The sequence below is a fragment of the Callorhinus ursinus genome, unplaced genomic scaffold, assembly GCF_003265705.2.
Source record: "Callorhinus ursinus isolate GAN/ISIS: 27379988/994484 unplaced genomic scaffold, GSC_fseal_2.0 scaffold53, whole genome shotgun sequence".
NCBI lineage: Eukaryota > Metazoa > Chordata > Mammalia > Carnivora > Otariidae > Callorhinus > Callorhinus ursinus.
Genome location: NW_027397115.1, coordinates 509,060 through 530,745, shown reverse-complemented (window position 1 = coordinate 530,745; position 21,686 = coordinate 509,060). Strand labels below are relative to the sequence as shown.

The window sequence follows — 21,686 nt, the reverse complement described above, 5'->3', positions numbered from 1 at the left end:
CGTTCCTTATACCTCATCAATGATAAATGGTGGCTTCTATCTGTATTATCAGCAAAAATTATTAGCACAATGATGAAACACATGGAGTGAAGATGATGAATAGAAAGTGTCTACCTGGGTGGCTCAGTCGTTAAGCGTCTGCCTTCAGCTCGGGTCATGATCCCAGGGTCCTGGGATCAAGCCCCGCATCGGGCTCCCTGCTCGGTGGGAAGCCTGCTTCTCCCTCTCCCACTCCCCCTGCTTGTGTTCCCTCTCTTGCTGTCTCTCTCTCTGTCAAATAAATAAATAAAGTTAAAAAAAAAGTGTCTAGAACATCTACCTACCTGGGTATTAGCTGTCATTATTTCGTTAATATGTTGCAATGTATATTTCCACATTCTGTAACCTAACTAACGGTGGAAACTTTGCCTGCCCAAGGTCACTGTTGAAAGCTCCTCATGGGCCCTTGATGGTCTCACCAAGACAGACCTCCCCGCCACAGTGACCAGGAGCCAATCCATTGCAGCCAGTAGCATTTTCGATCCATTTAGGCAAGAATATCACCGTGCTTCACAAGCAGCCCGTTCTCCCAGCCTCCCGGGTGGCTGACACTGCCCTCCCTGGTTTGTCACACCTTTGCAAGCTGGTGGGTATGTTTTTGTGTGTGGGATCTGATGATGAGACGCCTGTTCCACATCAGAAGTGGGACTTGAGGCTGCCGGAACTGGTGCCTGTGGTTTCCCAGTTTTGACTACCTGTGTCCAGGGATGGCTCTGGCCTTTGCATTGTAGGCAAGAGACCTCAGTGTGGACCGGTGGCCTGGTCTGTGGGCACGTCCCAGAGTAACCCTCATTTCCAATCCAGTGGGGTCTTCCACCTTCTCCTGGGGTTACGGAGTTGGCCAGGCTATGACATCTTAGCTTCCCCTTGGTTCAAGTTTACTGCTGGTAAAAATTCCAGGGATTAAACTCTCCATGGAAATTTGTGTCTGTGATGAACGCATCTCTCTTGGAAATGACAACTTCTTAAAGGTAAGAACCATGTTGTTGACTCCTGAGTGTCCCCGTCCTCAACCCAACCGTGGTGCCTACCTTGAACAGATCAGAAATGAGCCTGAAAACCAACCGACATTCCACAATGGAAAAAAGCCCATCAAACAGCAGGGGAAAGTCATTCCTTTGGCAGATCTGTCTATCCCGGTGCCTAGACAATGCTGACTCATTCCTTTGGCAGAGACGTTCTCCTTATTGTGGTTGGTTTGGGTGCATTTTCTTCTTGTGGAGAAGTTGCTAGAAGGTAGGGTCAGTGATGGGTCTGTGATGGCAGCAACATCTTTATCGATGGACTGCTCTTCTCTCAGGTACCACACTTAGCTCTTCACCCACTTACCTCCCTAAAGTCTCATGACAGCCCTCAGGGATTCCCTATTATTCTCCCTATTTTGCATATAAAGGAACTGAGACCCAGGGAAGTGAGGCTGTGTGCCCTCAGAGCAGCATGGTCACCGAGCTGGGGTCTGAGGCTATACCATCTTTTGCCTCCAACCCCAAGGTCTACATTAGATGGAGATACCTCCTCCCACCCACCCCAGCCAGGTGAAGCCCTCTAGTGTAAGCCCTGTGAGCATCTGGAAAGTGGCTTTGTAGCACTCACCGAAACTGCGCTTTGACTGTTCTTTGTGAACTTGGTAGTTGAAAGTCTGTTTTATAGGCCGAGCCATAGACTTGTGAAGACTGTTTTATAGGCCGAGCCATAGACTTGTGAAGACAGCTGCACACACAGTGGGTCTCAGTAACAGCTGGATGGATGAATAGAGGGATGGATCAACACACAGATGGATAGAGAGATGATGGATGGATGGTTGGATGATGAGTGGATGATGGGTGGATGGGTGAGTGGTTGGGGGGGTGGGTGGATGGATGGATGGATGGGTGAGTGGATGATGGGTGGATGGGTTGATGGGTATATAGATGGATGAGTGAGTGGGGGGTGGATGGATGCGTGGAAGGATGGGCAGTTGCAAGGACAGATGCTTAAAGAAGCAGTCATATTGTGGAATGAGGGGATTTCCCTCATGGTCCCCCAGCTTTGTTGCCCTCAGCTTCTGGAGAAAGAAGTACCTGGAGGAAGAGCTTTGCATGTATGTCTTTTCTTCCCTTTTGGCTGAGATACCCTCACAGCAGTGTCTGGTTACACTCAGGAGAAGGTTCTCCTGACCCATAAAGCTCCATCACAGACACATCTCTGGCCTCCAGCTGGCTCGAATCTCTCAGCTCGAACCTCATCCTCCACCTTCCTGTCTTGGGACTTTTCTGGGCTGGCTGATTGAAATGAGAATATTCACAAAGGTAACTTCGAAGTATCTTTGGAGGCAGCCACAAAGAGTACTGGCACTAGAAAGACGTACGTTTGAGTACCAGCTGTGTGGTTTAGGGCCAGTTCCTTCAGCTCTCTGAACCTCAGTGTGCACATCATCAGGGCGGCCTGTGGGTCCGTGGAGGGGGAGGGGCACATGTACGCATGGAGAACCGCCAGCAGAAAATGGGTGTCTAGCAGGTGCCCATTTCCTTTATGTGCTTCCCATTTCACTCTCTGTGTTTCCGTTTAAAAAAAAAAATCCTGGAAGAGATGTACTATGCTTGAATTTACTTTCTAAGATTTATTCTCTCTGTCCTCCATATTATCCATTAGTTTTTAAAAATTTAATTGTATTTAAATTCAATTTAATTAACATTTAGTGTATTATTAGTTTCAGAGGTAGAGTTCAGTGATTCATCAGTTGCATATAACACTGAGTGCTCATTACATCACGTGCCCTCCTTAATGCCCATCCCCCATATTATCCATTAGAATGCAAAAAACAAACAAACAAACAAAAAACCCCAAAGAACTCAACAGCCCAGCCACAGTGCCCCCTGGGGACTGGCAGAGTCCTTCTTGGTTCCAGCCCTGGCCTGGGGAGAGGGCCTCCTGTGGAACAGGGCAAAGCCGGTGTCCTTGGTCCTGTGCACACGGGTTTGAGCCCGTGGTCTGTGCAGCCGGGGAGTGGAGCATAGCAGGTGGGTTGATACCTGCCTGGGTCAGCCCCTCACCAGCTGAGCAGTCTTGGGACAGGCTTTAACCTCCTGCAGCGCCAGCCTTGGAGGGTGAGTAGGACCAAGTGCAGTGAGTATAAGAATGCCTTAGCACCTTGTACGAGTCGGTCTGAGAGACTTGCCCAGAGAGCCTGGTTGGATACGGGCTGGGCTCAGAGCACAGGCAGAGGATGCAGATGCTCTGGGGCCAGGCAGGCATCCCCAGGCATGGGGAGATGCAGCCGCGGCCTCCAGCTTGGGGCTGGGAGACCCTGGGAGCAGTGAGGCCTGCGGCTCCTGAGCACCCTTGCCCCCTGTATGAAGAGCATGCTGCTGTGCGGCCAGCTCATTGTGATTATGTGGGAATATGAGCTCAAGGTCGCCAGGCTTGTGGCTTTGAAGAGAACTTGAAAGTTGAGATTTTCATATGGAATATCTTGACTCTAAAAATGTTTGCTTTCAATTCTTGTTTTTTTTAAAAAACACACTACACATATTTCTTGCCTCACAGTGTAGAAGGCAGAGATGAGAATGGAAGTGACAGAAGGAAAGGGAAAGTATGAGTGGCCTAAGTGATGAGTCTGTCAGCCAGCGGGAGAGAAGGCAGCCGCTGTGAGGACACAAGTTTTGTTTCTCGAGAGAGATCGCACAGATGACTCTCCTGTGGTTGTGAACTCTCACCTTGCGTCTTGGAGGAGTGCAGTACGACCTTAGACGACGGACCTTGTAAATGTGACGAGCTGCATGGAGAATATGGACGGGTGCGCCTGTCATGGCAAAGGGTCATAAATGCATCTTTGGAAATCAAGCACTTGACTTCTCAGTTATAAAAACGGGCCAAAAAGGGACCAGCAGGGACACATGATCAAGTGTATGGCACTCTATTGTTACCTCTCCTGTGTCTCTCTCTCTCTCCCCCCTCCCCTATGCTGTCCCTCCCTCCTTCCCCTGCTCCTCCTCTGTTTCTGTCTCTGTCTCTCTTTAAGTGGATGAATAGATAGATGCATGCCTCTATATAGATATCTGTAGGTATGTGTGTACATATGTTTGTAATATATCATTCTCCCGTCAAGGATGATTCACAGCCTTGAGGGAGCGATTACCTCTGACCTGGTGGTTTCCAGTGTCTCTTTATGTACAAATAAACTATGCAGCATTGATACCTTAGTCTGATCTTATTAATTACTCTTCTCTTAGTCTGTTTAAAGTCAATTAAACTTCATGGAGTCCCAGTTCCTCCTGTGAAAATCAGGTCCCTGTCACTTAGGAAACCAAGCGGATGACCGATGGCTCTTCCAGCTCTTAGGGAGAATGTGACAGCTTCCTTGGGGACCAACCCCTTTGGGTCTCTGGCAGTTTTATTGTCCTACAATTGGCAGTGGGCGTGGGGCTGCTGGTGTCTGGCTGGGCAGGCTGACTGTAGAGAGCTAGGCTCTGGAAAGAAGGGGTCTGGATCAAAGGAACTGAGACATGGTACACTGCCCAGACTCTTCTTTCTCTGGCATCCTGGATTTTGGGGGGTGTTGGGTATTTATTTATTTATTTATTTATTTATTTATTTATTTATTTATTTGACACACACACACAGCATGTAAGCAGGGGGAGAGGCAGAGGGAAAGGGAGAAGCAGACTCCCGCTGAGCAGAGAGCCTGACATGTGGCTCGATCCCGGGGCCCCTGGGACCATGACCTGAGTTGAAGGCAGACACTGAAGCGACTGAGCTACCCCTCTAATGTCTTTTCATATCTTTCTTTTAGACTTTTTTTCTGATCACAGAGACAAATATATTCATTATTGAAAATTCAGAAAACAGAAAAATACTGAGAAGGAAATAAACACCATTCACACGCTCCCCACCCCCCACCCAGAGATAACTCTTGCTACTACTTTTTTGTGTTTTCTTCCAGCCTGTTTTCTATGTAATTTTTTTTTCTTACTGTATTGGGATTAATCGATATATTCTTTATTAAATTAGCATATCATAAGCACTTCTACATCTCTCTGCATACTTGAAGCCTCAGTCTGTGATGGTTTCATGATGCTTTCCACAATATGAATTTGCCAAAATTTACTTGTTTATTTGTTGCCCATTCTCTTTTATTGGAAACAGTCTGGCTTGACACTTCTGTTTGCTTTTTGTTTCTTGCTATAATAAATAAATCTGTGGTGGACTTCAGACTACATATCTTTTTGTGTACATCTTTGGTGATTTCTTTAGGTTGAATACCTAGAAGCAGGGTCCCTGAGTCAAAGGGATGAAGGTTGGAGGCATTCAGGTGTTTGTGGAGAGAATGGGCTATCTGGCTGAATCAAATAGCCTCAAGAAATGTAATTCTACCCCTGAAAGTTGGGGATGAGTAGATGAGAAAGCATTTGGCACAGCCCCCCCCCCAGCACACAGTGTACATTCAATGAATGTGATTTGTTTCTTCATTTATGGTGATTTCCCCCATCTCTTAGAATTAAGTTTATAACTGATTTCTTGGTCTCTTTAAATTGGCCTTACCTGCAAAGCACTGAGGAAATACACACACACACACACACACACACACAGAGACCGATCTCTTTTTATCATTATTTTAGGCATCATGATTTAATGTGATCCTCCCAATTTTGCTAACTTTTGCCTATTTTTTTTTTGAGTAATTCTGCATGAAACTGTGTCCTTACTCCAAGAGGAAAGTAGACATCTGCCTTGGTCTTCACAGGATAATTGGACTCTAAAATTAGAAGGGCAACAGTGCATGTTAAAATGCATCTAAATAAAATCCCAGCGGGAGAACTTGTCTTTCGTGGCAGTGCAGGCAAGCTGTGGTGACGCCCAGTGCAGTGGGGAGGAGCGAGTGGGAGCGAGTGGTGCTCCCTGACCTCGGGGAGCATGCAGACAAATGCATAGGTGTTGCTGACGCAGTCCCTTCACTTTGTCTAAAAATACTTCCAAATGAAGAGGATGAACGGTACGCAACCTTCCAGTGACGTCCTCCATAGTCCGATCGCGAGGGTAGCCCTTAGGAGGGACGAAGTCCCACTTGGTGGTGTTCTGTAAGCTTGTCAGGGAACATTCCTGACGATACTTGAGGAAGGAGGTAGATCAGACACCCTGGGTCTTGAACAGCTTTTCTTTCAATGATATCAGTCGACCTGGAACATTCCATGGCAGGCACCATCCACCTGCAGACATTTATGGCAGGATGAGTGGGTGGAGGAGGCTCCTTTAATAAGCTAAGGCTCCTCAGATGCCTACTGTGTGCAGGCACAGACATAGGGACCGGGGGACCCTGATGAGCAAAAGGGACCCAACATCCCCCTTCCTTAACAGAGCTGGCCATCAGATGGAGCAGGCAGATGCTAATCAGTCTGTCTCCAGCCAGTTTGTCATGGAAAAGGGAGCCGAGTGTATATCTGCACAAACAACGTGTGCTATGTTTTGAAGTGAAAACAGTTTGGAATTCACTTCTACCTGTTGCGGTAGCGAGTGAAGTGGGTCACATAGAATAATGGCTACGATTTCTCTTGTTCAGTGTCCACGCACTCTTGCCTTTCCCAGTCTCTGACCCCAACTGCACATGCACTAAGTTGTAAAATCCGGGAGGGTGGGACTGAGTCTACTTTGTTTCCAGGCGGGACTCCGGGGTCTGGTGCAGGGCTGGCATGTGGTAGCTCCTGGTGTGTGAAGGATGGACAGGTGTACATACTGACTCCATGAGACACAGCTCATCTCGTGCTGTGGTGTGGCCTGAGCACCTGGAGATGGGCCTTTGGGCAGAGGCACCTTTATCCAGAGCTGATCACAGCCCAGGCTGCCCCCCCCCCCCCCACGCTCTCTGGAGGCTATCCTGAGCCCTCCCAGCCTGTCCATCCCTTGGACTGTCTCTGCACCCCACCTGGCTGGCCCTGCTGTGCTGGACGGTCACTTTACCAGGGCTGGGCTGGCCTCCATATTATCTCCAGATTACAGGTGCTCAGTATTTTTAGAACCAACACACCTCCTATTGTAGACTCAAGAGGGGAAGAGGGGGGAGGCGGGAGGGAGCAAGGAGGGAAGACGTTCCCACCTAGAATAACCTTCCCTCTTCTTAACACCACTGGTTCCCTCATCATATATGTCCCAGCTCCAGGTGACCCTCTCTGGCCACTGTCGCTCAGATGCTGTCCCCTCCCTCATCATCACCATCACTCCCTTTTCTCATCCCACTGTATTTTCTCCTGAGCACACTTAGCACCATCCAGAAATACATTATTTATGCACACTGACTACTAATTATATATAAGGTACAAACATGTGCGCAGATGATACGTAGTCATGTGTGCACCAGTGCCTGTGTACACTACCAGAATATAATTTAAAATGAAGACAGTCTTTTCCAGCACCTGGCACCTAGCACACTGAAGGCTTAAATATAACTTGAATGAATGAATGAATGAATGAATGAATGAATTCACTTTGTTGTATTTTTCATGAGGCTGTTGAGCCTAGGACCCTCACCCACGGCCAGCCACCACTGGTGCTCGGGCTCACCAAGGAGGACTCACGGTCCGGAGCGTGGAGCTGATGACAGTGGGAAGCTCCTTCCGAGTCCTGTGGCAATTCCAGGATCTTAATGCTCCTGATTTCCTGAGAAGACCCCAAGGTGTGTCTCCAATAGAAACCCTGACCCAGAGACAGTGTCTTTTTATTTTTAATCTTTTTATACCCTTCTTCCCCTCCCCCACTAGCCCCTTATCCCTTTGACCAACAGGCTCCTCGGTTTCAAAAGGAAAGGAGTGTTAGGAGTGCACGCAGTGCTGTGTGGACACACATGCCCTGTAGGAAGTCATCTCCTGCGGCGTCCGCATTCCTAACCTGGTTTCCTGAATGTAGTAAGAATTGGGGTCCCTGAATCCACGTTCTAGCCCCACCGCTGATGGGCTTATGCCCTCAGTGGCCTTTCTCAGATGGGCTTCCTCATCTGTGCAATCTGGGATTGGGATTATTCCGTTTCTCCTTTCCCTTCCAGCTTTGAAACGCTCCATGTGCTTCTGTTTTGTATAGACTGCTGACATCAGAATACTTCTTTGGATTAATTGATGGATGACGCAGGCGAGGTGCCCTTCCTCCAGAAGGTGCTTCATCTTGTCAGGCAAGATTCTTTGAGTTGCCTGTGGTTTAGTTGCCCTTAGTTTCTCATCCATGAGAAACCCATCCAACCACACTGGCTTCCCCGTAAAAGACCCTTAGGGACCTACAGATTGGATTAGTCTGGGGAGAGTTTGACTTCAGGCCCCTGGATGCAGGGGTCTCCTTAGGGCCCCAACACTGGCTCCCTCTCCATCTCGTGGCTAGATTCTCTATGTTCACCTGTGTTCTTAGGCTGCTCGTCCTCCTCGGGGGGCTCTTGTAGCCTCCAGGCTCCAGCCAGCTCTGGGAAAGAGGAGGATTTCCCTTTCCTGCTAGGTGAAAAACAAAACCCTAGGAACTTGTCTTCTTGGCCTGGGGATGGTCAGCGTCTCTGAAATCCTATGGACTGAATGGGCAAGGGATGGGTGCCCCAAGGGACGTCCAGGGGTTGCCACCAGAAAAGGGTGTAGGGGGGTAAATGTCAATTCCAGTGTTTTTAGAAATCTCTCCTCTAAAATTTCCCAGTGATTGCTTAACCACTGAGAGGGTGGCTTGAATCTCATTATCCTGCAGACCAGGGTGGGGGTGGGGGTGGGGGGAAGGAGTTGGAAAGCCTGACCTTTGGGGGTTGATGATACCCCTTGTTCTGCTTCCCAATAACAGACTTGCACTGACCTTGTTGATGAACGTGGGCCCTGTCCTTTCCTCAGCTCACCAGCGTCTATCACTGTCATGTCCTTTGGCAGTAATGAAAGAGGACACATTGGATTAGTAGAATGATAGATTGGGTGGATGTGAGTCAGTGTGGGGGGAGTGGGAGAGAGGAGCTCGCTCTTAGAGAAACCCCCATCCCCCAAGCAGCGCAGACAGCCTGCTTCACCAGGGGGTTGGGGGTGATTCAGTAACCACCTCCTCCAAGACACCTGCTTGAATTAGGGAACCCTCATGCCCCTTTGTCTGGAGACACCTGTGTGGAAATGATGAGCCATGAAGGGTGGACATAGAAACTCTATACCCCTGGCTCTGTCCAGCTCAGTGTCGTCGACTCAGAAGTATGTTAAAGAACCAAACTGTTTGTCGCCCCAGAGCTTACGCATTGGGTAATTGTTTACTTAGTTGAGTTAATTTCTGAGTTTTCTTTCTACGACTTGGCCTCACATTTAAAAAAAAAAAGGCCAATTAAGGGAAATTTTATGGTAACTAGATTGAAAAGCAAGTAGCGAATAACCCATCTATGAAATTGTTATAAGAAAAGTTATTAGGGTAATGGTTAGAACAAAACAACTCTATTTAATGCTTGATGGTTATAGAGATTCCAACCAAGATAGAGAAATGTATCCTTTCTTAAAAGATTTTTCAAGGCACCCATTTTAATGTGCTTTTTCTCCCACACAGGGACATGTATTCATGAAGCAAGTTCAACAGAGTGACCTCGGGCAGTAGCCCCGTCCTTGCTTGCTTTCCTTTTGTTCTGTTAGACTTTTCTGTCTTTGCAGAAGTACAGTTGTCATATAATATATTAGCTTCAGGCGTACAGCGCGGTGATTGATTCAACAATGACTTACATTACAAACTGCACACGCCATAGGCACCATCTGTCACCATACAAAATGATTACAATATTCCTGACTATATTCCCTACGCCGTACTTTTTACCCCCATGACTTATTTATTTGATACTTAGGAGTTTGTGCCTCTCAATCCCCCTTTATCCATCTCACCCATCCCCCACCCCATGATTTCTTTCTTTAAATATACTATGTATTTTTTTTTTCCAACAAACAACAAATATTTATTGAGCGCCTATGATGTGCCAGGCACTGTTCTAGGATCCCCCCCTCCAAAAAAGGAAAACAAAACAAAATAAAATGAGACAGAGGCAGAAAATGCAATTCTGAGGGAGAGGACAGGGGCAGCTGAGGAAGAAGGCTGAAGGAACGGAGAAGCCTGAGGTGATGGTGCTCTGCCTTCGGCCTCCTCTTCGGCCTCCTCACCGAAATCCTCTTCTTCTGCGGTGGCGTCCTGGTACTGCTGGTACGCGGAGACAAGGTCGTTCATGTTGCTCTCGGCTTCAGTGAACTCCGTCTCGTCCAGGCCCTCGCCTGTGTACCAGTGCAGGAAGGCCTTGCGCCGGAACATGGCCGTGAACTGCTCCGAGATGCGCTTGAAGAGCTCCTGTGGCCGTGCTGTTGCCGATGAAGGTGACTGCCACCTTGAGGCCACGAGGTGGGATATCGCAGACTGCTGTCTTGACGTTGGGGATCCATTCCACGAAGTAGCTGCTATTCTTGTTTTGCACGTTGAGCATCTGCTCATCTACCTCCTTCATGGACATCCGCCCACGGAAGACACCCACGGTGAGGTAATGGCCATGGCGGGGGTCACAGGCAGCCATCATGTTCTTGGCATCAAAGACCTGCTGGGTGAGTTCGGGCACAGTGAGGGCCCGATACTGCTGGCTTCCACGGCTGGTCAGAGGTGCGAAGCCGGGCATGAGGAAGTGGAGACGTGGGAAGGGCACCATGTTGTCGGCTAGCTTGCGGAGGTCAGCATTGAGCTGACCAGGGAAGTGGAGGCAGGTGGTGACACCGCTCATGGTGGCTGAGACGAGGTGGTTCAGGTCCCCGTAGGTTGGCGTGGTCAGCTTGAGAGTACGGAAGCAGATGTTGTACAGGGCCTCATTGTCAATGCAGTAGGTCTCATCCGTGTTCTCTACCAGCTGATGGACGGAGAGGGTGGCGTTGTAGGGCTCGACCACCGTGTCAGACACTTTGGGTGAGGGTACCACACTGAAGGTGTTCATGATGCGGTCAGGATACTCTTCTCGGATCTTGCTGATGAGCAAGGTGCCCATTCCAGAGCCTGTGCCCCCACGCAGCGAGTGGGTCAGCTGGAAGCCCTGCAGGCAGTCACAGCTCTCAGCCTCCTTCCTCACCACATCCAGGACTGAGTCAACCAGCTCAGCCCCCTCTGTATAGTGGCCCTTGGCCCAGTTGTTGCCTGCCCCGGACTGACCGAAAACAAAGTTGTCTGGTCTGAATATCTGCCCAAAAGGACCTGAGCGAACAGAGTCCATGGTCCCAGGTTCTAGATCCACCAAGATAGCACGAGGAACATATATGCCACCTGTAGCTTCATTGTAGTACACGGAGATGCGATCCAGCTGAAGGTCGCTGTCACCGTGGTAGGTTCCGGTGGGATCGATGCCGTGTTCATCACTGATTACCTCCCAGAACTTGGCACCGATCTGGTTGCCACACTGACCGGCCTGGATATGCACGATTTCCCTCATTGTTAAAATTTATTTTTAATTCTTTTGCTCGCCTCAAGGTGTGTACGGGGCAAGAAAATGATAGGGAATTTTTTTTCTATACTGCTAACCGCAGACTGGAAGGATGGGACGTGTCCCAGAGGCTGGAGCAGCGAGGTCCGAACGCAGAGGCAGGAAGGTTCTGAGAGGGAGACAATATACTATGTATTTCATGTTGTAAGTTAGGGGCTACATTATTCAAGATGGATTTTTGTGGTAATAAGATGGATATTTGGGGACTTGTCTATTTATTGTTATTTGGGTTTAAAGAATTTCTCTGTACCTCAATCTATTATAAAGGATCATCCTGTTAGAATCCCAGTTAGAAATGCTTTTTCCCATGAAGAACTCAGATGCCAGTACAAATTCATTATTTTGAAGACATTTTTTTACCAGTTCATGGCTCAGTAATATTCAGTGATGTCATGCCTGTAGTATAAAGTATCATTATAGATTGGAGTGCCTTCCATATTAGATACAAATTGTCCCATAAGTACCCGATTACTGTTGACTTCACATGTTAAAAATAAGAAGCAAAAACCTTGTAATGTGGTTTTCCACATTATCTTCGTTTGCAGTGCAGATATGCTTTTATAAATTAGCTTTCGTCTGACTTACTTGAGTTATTTTAGAGGTCTTGTTGCACACTTGATAATTAGTAGGTTTCCAATATTTTCAGTGTTAAAAGTCAATTGGTATTTTCCTGTATATATTTTTCCCCTGAAGGTCAAAAGGTGAATTTGCAACATCTGTCAAAATGTAGATGAATAATTTATAGATGTACACATGTTTAATTTTTATGGGTATACAAACAGATATAAAGGGACCTGGGAAGGATTTCCTTTTGGCAAATGAGCATAAAACAAATCAAACTATAAAGAATGAAATACTAGGCTCTGGGTACAGCATGATACTCATAATATAAAATGTGGAGAGTTTTTTGTTCATATTTTCTAAGATAGGGTTCTTAGAAATCTGTTTCTGCTGTGAAACAAAGCAAAGAAATAGTTAAAAAGAGGACCATCAATTAAAAAGCAAATCAGGGGAAATTCCAAATGGATCTGCATGCTTATGCTTGTGTTTTCTCTAAAATTAATAAACTATATGCCTTATGTATCTGCACATATCTAAGATTTACAGAAAAGTTTGCAGGTGAAAAGAAGCTAAGTTCTTAGTGATGAGAAATAATATATATGAAGCTGTTCTCTGTCTTTTGCATGGTGCTGATTGTTCCTGTGGGAATAAAAATTAATTTTAAAAAGCCAATTGAAAGTAAGCTTTCCCATTAAAGAAAGATACTGTTGTTTTAAAATGTTATTTCATTCAATGCAAATGAAAATGAGATGCTATTTAGACTCATCCAGCTGGCAAAAGTAAAAGCAGGTAGCAATGGGAAATATTGGTGAAAGTTGGAGAAACAAGAACTTTAAGTCCTGTGGATGTTAGCATAAATGGGTCTGACCACTTTGGAGACCATTACAGCATGTCTCCTTGAAGTCAAAATACCACCCCAGCAAGGATGCTCCAAACCTTCGCCCTGGAGAAAATCGCATCCCTGAGTAGCAGGAGAGTTATCCAGGGATGTTTATCACAGCATGGATTCAGTAGAGGAAAAAATGGGAGGGGTTGTAAAAGAGGAATGGGAAATCATGGCAGAGAGAATCCACAGGCCCACCACTACAGCCACTGCCTGGAGGTGGCAGGGTCAGGTGATGCATGGGGGCTCCTGAGATTACTCCAGGGGCTTTAACTCCACCTGTAATGCTTGTTTCTCCTAATAAAAAGAAAACCCGTTTTTAAAAAAGTATTCTATCCATGTATTTGAGAGAGAGCGAGTGAGCACAAGCAGGGGGCAGCAGCAGAGGGAGAGGGAGAAGCAGACTCCCCGCTGAGCAGGGAGCCCAACATGGGGCTCAATCCCAGGACCCTGACATCATGACCTGAGCTGAAGACATACGCTTCACCAACTGAGCCACCCAGGCACCCCAAAAGAAAACCTATTTTGAGTAATTATGTCAAGATGTTAATCTTTGCTAATTCTGGCCACTGGACGCATGCGTGTTTATTTTCTGTTGCCTGTGTATTATTCAAAAGCAATCAACACATTCAGATTGCATTTTTTAAAGTAGTAGAATTCTTTATCTCAGAAACTAGAATCAGTCAAGCCACTGAAGTATATAGTAAATTATAAACTATTGTTGGTTGCCAAAATATCCTGCCAGTGTGTATTAATTAAAAAAATATATAAAAATAGGAGTTAGAAAAACTAAAATACTATATTAGATTGCCATTACAAACTAGCCCTGTCAGCCTTATGGAAGGAAATTTGGCTATATTTAGCAGGATGACATATACAGTTACCCTCTGAACCATTAATCCCACTTCTAGGAATTTATCCCAGAGTATCTTGGCAAAATATAAAATAGCACATATGCAAAGCCTATTCATTTTGTCATTATTTGTTACAGCAAAATGTTGGAAACAACCCACATATTACCAAATAGCGGACTGGTTGGCTAAACAATGTATATCCACATGGCGGAGTGTTGGGTGGCTCTCAAGAGAAGTGAGGATGCACTCTATAGCAGTAAAGAGCGATGCTCAGGATATATCCTTGAGTGGGAGAAGAATCAAGTTTACAGAGCAGTGTTTAGCGTATACTAACTTTTGCATAAAAAGGGAGGAGGTGTGTGTGTGTGTGTGTGTGTGTGTGTGTGTGTATGCACGTGTGCCTATGTGTATGCTTAGATTGTCCAAAAGGAACCCTGGAAGTATAAAGCAAAACCTAAGAAACATAGCTGCACATAGAGGAAACCTATGAGGTGAAGGGCATAGGTGCAGAAGTGAGGCCTCTGTTAATGCACTTGGTGGTCGAACTTTGAGTTTTGAAACATGTCAATACTTTACATATTGAAAACATTAAATTAAAAAGGGAAAAAAACTGAAAGATGTATAATAATTGAACCTAACTGTATATCCATTTGGTGGCATTGCCTGAGAGAAAATAATGCCTTCAAGTGACTTTAAAACCCAGTGTTTTAGTTGTCCATCCCTAGTGGGGTATAAAGATACATATGCATATATACACACAAAGAGATCATAAACAGCATTTGTTAGTCTCATTAGCTATAATGTTGATATTGTTACTTTGAGATCATTATAGGAATAATTTTATTTTTTTTAAAGATTTTATTTATTTATTTGACAGAAAGAGAGCACAAGCAGGGGAAGTGGCAGAGGGAGAGGGAGAAGCAGACTCCCCGCTGAGCAGGGAGCCTGATGCGGAGCTTGATCCCAGGATCCTGGGACCATGACCTGAGCTGAAGACAGATGCTTAACCGACTGAGCCACCTAGGCGCCCCAGGAATAATTTTAGAGAAAGCAAATAAGCGAATCAAGATTCTTAGCATGATAGAACAGAGGTGAGGAAGAGTATTTTTCAAAGTTACCTAAAGTCCTATCATAATTAACTTTGAATTGGAAATATCCAGATGAATTCATTACATTCTTTGCTCTTCAAACTATGTCCATCATACTCTGCATGCTGAAGAGGGCTAGAAGCAGTGATAACACTTTGGCAGTGAACACTCCTTACTGCCCAGAGTTTGGTCGCTAAATACCATTTCCCATGGAACGAAGAGTGCCTCACTTGGACAAATCACGGGTTCCTAGTGTGGATACTTTATCATACCAGAAAGGAAGGAAGCTATCAAAGGTTAATGGGATTATGTCAGAAGAATATAGGAATTAAATTGAATGATTCTCCACCAGCTAAGTTGAGATACTTGCATATCAAACAAGCTAATGACTAGAATTAATTGAAACACTTCAAAATTATAAAAATCTATGCCTTCCAGAATGATACTTCAAAAAATAATTGGTCACCATTGTATGTTGCCAGGGCACCAGCTCCTTATTCTGCCAGCCACTAGATAAGGAGAAAGAGTCATACATTTCTGCCTTCCTGTTTGGCTTATATTTCAGGGTAACCAAGTAGTTGGTGATAGAACGTTTTTCTTTAGAGAAAAATTCCAATTAATAAATGCAGAAGGAAAGATACAATTTGAAAATTTTACCATTTGACAACCCTAGTGAATTAACAGGTCTAGGCAATTGTCATCACTGGGTATTAACATTTCTGGTATGCATCGATGGGGAATTGTATAATGGACGAATCTTGCAGATATAACTTGGATCAACTGATTTCATTTCACCCCTCTCAAAGTACAACAACCACACATGCTAGGCCTCCTGATACACAACCGGAAACACACATCACCATCTGGAACAGATTCTTGCCTAAAAAAATTAACCCTGAATATGATCAAGCTTCTTGACCTTACTACCAGCTTGCAGGAAAAATGGGGGCTAAAGGAAAATGTTAACAAGTTAACTGCCTTCTGGAACAAGATGTGGAAGAGGTCCATCACTCCGGAAATTTTCCTAGTTTCTTCCGCCACTCAATTCCACCTTTACTTGCAGAAACAGTGATTTTCCATAGATCTCACCATAGATTATAACTTAAATGGCATCGTGCATGTGTCTGGCTTATTTCACTAAACATAATGTTTTAGGAATTCTTCCATATTGTGTGTGTGTGTGTGTGTGTGTGTGTGTGTGTTTATATATATATAATTGGTTTGTTCCTTTTTTATTGTTGAGTAGTATTTCCTTATATAAATATCCCGTAATTGTCTGTTCTTCTGTTGATGGACATTTGTGTTGTTTTTGATTTTTGGCTGATGTACATAAAGCTGCTTGTGAACATTCTTGTACAATTCTTTTTGTGGCTATATGTTTTTATATCTCTCGGGAAGTGAAATTGCTATAACGTAGAGTAGGTATATGATTAACATTACAAAGAAGTTAAAATAATTCTAAGTGATGTGAATTCCAGTTGCTTCACACCCTTTGCCGAAGTGGGTGTTGTCTGTCATTTTAATTTTGCCATTCAGGTGAATAGGAATTGGCACTTACTATGATTTTTTTAGTTTTTTTTTTTTTTTTTTACAAAAAAACATTTTATTGAGTGTCACATAGTAAAATACCATACAAGTCACACATTTAACGTGTATACTTTAATGGTTTTTCGTATCGTTGTACAGTTGGTAGTTTGTGACTTCCAAGAAATTTGTCCGTTTCTCCTGAATTGTCTGATTTATTGATGTGCAATAATTCATGGTATTCTCTTCTCATCCTTTTTATTTCTGCAAGGTTGGTAGTGAAGGCTATTCTTACATTCCTTCTTTTAGAAATTTGAGCCTTCTCTCTTTTTTTGTTCTTCAGCAGTTCAGCTAAGGATTTGTAAATCTTTTTTGATCTTCCAAGAACCAAGTCTTGGTTTCACTGATTTTCTCTGTTGTTTTCTATTCTTTATTTTGTTGGTTTCTGCATTAATCTTTCTCTATTCCTTCCTTCCATTTGCATTAGGTTCAGTTTATGCTTCTTTTTCTGCTGTCTTCAGCTGGAGCATTAGGTTATTGTTTTGAGATTTTTCTTTTAATATAGGCATTTTGTAGCTATAAACTTCCCTTAATGCATTTCTTTAGCTGTGTCCCATACATTTTGGTTTGCTCTTCCCTCATTTGTATTCATTTTGAAGTACTTTCCGTGGTTTCTTCCTTGATTCATACGTTATTTAGGACCATGTATTTTAATTTCCACGTTTTTATGAATTCTTCCAATTTCTATTAAGGATTTCTAATTTCATTCCATGTGATCAGAAGTCATACTTTTTATGATTTACATGCTTTTAAATTTATTGAGGCTTAGTTTGTGATTTAGCACATGGCCTGTCCTAGAGAATGTTCCATGTGCACTTGAGAAGGATATCTATTCTGTGGTTGCTGGGTAGAGTGCTCTATAGATGTCTGTCATATTGTAGATGGTACAGGTGGTCTGTAGTGTTGTTCAGTTCTTCTGTCCCTTCTTGAACTGCTGCCTGGTTGTTATATTCATGACTGAAAGGGGGCTATTGACATCTCCAACTGTTGTTATGAAGGTATATATTTCCCCTTGTACTCTATTAATTTTTGCTTTGTGTATTCTGGAGCTCTGTTGTTAGGTACATATGTCTGCACTTGTTATGCATTCCTGATGGATTGACTGTTTTATCTTTATAAAATGTCTCTCTGTCTCTAGAAACATTGTTTTAAAGTTATTTTGTCTGACATTAGTAAACCTCTCCAGCTTTTTTACGGTTGCTATTTACATGGTATATCTTTTTCCATCCTTTTGAGTTCAACCTGTGATATGTTTGAATCGAAAGTATGTTGTTAGGGGCGCCTGGGTGGCTCAGTTGGTTAAGTGTCCAACTCTTGGTTTCAGCTCAGGTCATGATCTCAGGGTCCCAAGATTGAGTCTTATGTCAGGCTCGGCACTCAGCACGGGGTCTGCTTGTCCCTCTCCCTCTACTCCTTCTCCTCTCTCATTCTCTCATAAAAAAAAAAAAGTATATTCCTGTAGACAGTGTATAGCTAGATCCGATTTCTTATTTTTCAAAAAGATTTTATTTATTTATTTGATAGAGAACACAAGCAGGGAGAGGGGAAAAGGGAGAGGGAGAAGCAGACTCCCCGCTGAACAGTGAGCCCAATGTGGGGCTTGATCCCAGGACCCTGAGATCATGACCTGAACCGAAGGCAGATGCTTAACCAACTGAGCCACCCAGGTGCCCCAGATCTGATTTCTTATTATCTGACAGTCTCTGCCTTTTGTTGAATTGTCTAATCCATTTAATGTATTTAATGTTATCCACACGTGGATTTGCATCTGCCACTCTATTCTTTGTTTTCTATATCTCATATCTTTTTTGTTCTTCTGTTCCTCCTTTACTGCTTTAGTTTGCATTAGTGAATACTTTTTAGTGTAACGGTTCTCTTTCCTTAATGGCTTTTTAAACTTACTTTCTTAGGGGTTACTCTAGGGCCTACTATATGGGTGCTACCTTTTCAGATGATTTATACTGACTTAATTTCAGTCAGGTCTAGAAACATTACTCTTATATAGCTCCATTCCCTTCTCTCTTTCTGTGTTATAATTATTATACATACTACATGTTACATGTTAAAACTCCTATGATACACTGTTATAATTAATACTTCATATGAAGTTATGTCTTTTAAAGAAGCTAAGAGAGTATTTTTTTTTTATATTAACCTTTCTGTTTACTGTTTCTAGTTCTCTTTATTTGTTCCCGTGGACTCAAGTTACTCTCTGGTGTGATTTCCTTACCCTCATGCAGCTTTGTCCCATGTACCTCCTTTGTATCTCTATTGTCAAACACATTACCTTTCTGTGAGTTGTAGACCCAATAATACTTGTGTGTGTGCATTTTGTGTGATTGGTTTTTAAAATCAGTTAACAGAAGAAAGCAGAAGAAATATGCATTCATGCTATCTCTTATAATTACATAATCATTTTGACTGTGTTGTTTTTTTTTTTTTGTATGTAGATTTGAATCACTGTCTAGTGTCACTTTCAGCCTGAAAATCTCCTAGAATTTTTTATAAGGCAGATCTTCTAGCAGTGAATTCTCTGTTTTATTTATCTGGAAATGTCTTTTATTCACCTTCAAGTTTGAAAGATAGTTTTGCTGGATATAAAATTCGTGGTGTACAGTGTTGTCTCCTTCCACTGTTTGAAAGTAGGAGTTTCATCCCACTGCCTTCTGGCCCCCATTATTTCTGATGAGAAGTTAGCTGTTAATCTTTATGGAGTTGTCTTGTATGTCACTTGTCATTTTTCCCTTGCTACTTTCAAGGTATTCTCTTTGTCTTTATCTTTCAACATTAGTATGTGGATTTCTGTGTATTTGTCCTCTTTGGAGTTTATTGAGCCTCCTAAATGTATAGATTACTTTTTTAGATCCAATTTGGGAAGTTTCAGTCATTTTTTCTTCCAGTATTTTTTCTGCCCCTGTCTCAGTGTCCTCTCATTCTGGAACTCCTTTTATGCATATCTTGGTGCACTTTCTGGTGACTCCAAATTCTCTGAGCCTCTCTCTTTGTTTTTTTGTTTGTTTGTTTTATTCACTCTTTTTCTTTCTGTGCTTCAGGTGGAATAATGTCTACTTTCAGGTTTGACAATTTTTTCTTCTGCAGGTTCAAAGACCTGTTGATCCCCTCTAGTAATTTTTTTTGTTTTAGTTATTGTAAATTTCTATTACAGAATTTCCATTTGATTCTTTTAAATAATTTGTCTGTTTTTTTGACATTCTTTTTTTTTATATAAGACATTGCCATTAAACCTCCCATTTTCTCTTTAAGAATGGTTTCCTTTAGTTCTTTGAACCTATTTTTAAAGCTGCTTTGAAATCTTTATCTGCTAAGTCTGACATCTGGCCTCTTTCATAAGCTGTTTCCATTGTCTGCTCTTTTCCTATGTATTGGTCATATTTTCCTGTTTGTTTACACATCTGGTATTTTTTTTTTTAATTAGATGTTTTAGATAATATGCCTTAGCAACTCTGGATATTGATTTCCCTTTCCCTTGAGCTTGTTGTTTGTTTGTTTATGTTTTGTGACTTAGATAGGCTATTTTGGTGTTTATTTCTCCCCACAGCCCTTGGTGTTTCTTCTTAAAGGATGCAGCCTTGGGGGTGTGCACAGGCACTCTGATAGGACAGTAGTTTTAGCAGGTCTCTCTTTGATGGCTGACCTTTCCCCCTAATTTCTCTGTTAGTCTGTTTGCCTCTGTTGTTATCCCCCCAAGCTGTTGGGGTACACTAATTGCCAGCTGAATGCTCTATTATTTTTGTCAGTGCACAGGGGTTTATATTCCTCTATAGTCTGAGCCAATTAAATTTGGGCCCCTTTCCTATTTTTGAGGCTAATTTTTGGCTAAGAAGGCTCTTCTTAGCTCTTTTTCTGATGAACTAGCTGGCCTACAATTTATCTTGTTGCTATTAGCTACTGGCCTTCTACACCTGTTTTTGTGTTCACTGATAATTTCCATTGCTCTGCCTAGTATGCCATTAAGCCTAATGAATTACTCATTTCTGATATTGTATTTTTCATTTTAGCATTTCCATTTGCATTTTCTCTTAGTTTCTATGTGTTTCAATTCTCCATCTCTTGAGGCGTATTACTATTTTTCACACAGTATTCTTTAGAATTTTTATCATAGTTATTTTAAAGTCCCTATCTGATAACTTCAATAGCTAAACTATTTTAGGTTCTTCTTTTATTTTCTGTTTCCTTTAATGATCATGCATCAAAATTTTATTGCTTCTTCACACATCTTATTTTTTACTGCACATCCAACATTTGTATCAATAACAGTATATTCCCTTCTTTCAGGCTATCAAAATTGGAGCTGAGCCGTGAGTCAAGCTTGTTTTTAGTTGAGCTGAGTCTGGACTCTCCTGTGGCTTTATTTTGATTTGGTTCACTACCAGCAGCAAGTGCGTACCTCAGCTCTGACCACTAAGTTTTCTAGTGCTTTACCTGCCAGCCTTCTGAAACTTGTCACAGCTTAGCTAGCAGAAGTAGGGGTCACAGAGTGTTATTTTATGTCCTGCTATGCTGCTTCCTGACTTTGGAGACTCCTACCTGTCTTATACTTAGTGAAGGCCTGCGATGCCTTTATGGGGTTCCCTGCTACACATATTCCCATGCCCTCAGACATCAATGACTGAAAACTGGAATTTCTCGGATGGATTTCTCTTGAGTTTCCTCCTCAGGCCCCCACTTTCAGGGGACTGCTGCCTTTCACTGGGGGGAGGCTTCACACATTGCAGGGGTCTTTTCGTTTTCTTGCTTTACCTGTGGGAAAGAATTGCCAGTGGGTGAAAACTCAGTCGGAGACCAGGCTTCTTCGTATTCTAATCTGTTACCTGACCATCAGAAATTCACTAAAATATCATTGAGTCTCTCCTTCCTCCTATTCTGTCATTGTGCTGTCAGGGCTGAGAGCAGACAGCTGCCAAACTCCTTAAATAATATCTTCTATCACTCATTTCCATTCTCTGAATTTCATACTCATGTTAGTCATATGTAAACACTGCATATACGTTCATTCTCTTGGAGAGCCAGAAAGTGAGTTGCTTTAAGAAACATCTCTAATTTAGTCAAAAAAAACAAAACAAAACAAAAAACCAAAACGCTACAATAGTCATTGCTTTGCCTGAGAAAATTATAGAGAAGGGAATTCAGGGGATCATGACTTCATCTCTGGAGGATACTTTTTATTTGCCTTACTGACGTCTTTTACTCTTTCAAAATTC

General features: G+C 43.2%; 1 protein-coding gene and 1 pseudogene across 3 annotated transcripts in view; one reads left to right on the top strand and one right to left on the bottom strand.

Moving 5' to 3' along the window:
• PHACTR3 (phosphatase and actin regulator 3) overlaps positions 1 to 21,686 on the top strand; it is a 227,879-nt gene that overhangs the window by 45,229 nt on the left and 160,964 nt on the right. The gene's annotated exons all lie outside the window — the stretch shown is intronic.
• On the bottom strand, positions 9,955 to 11,604 carry LOC112809869 (tubulin beta chain pseudogene; annotated as a pseudogene).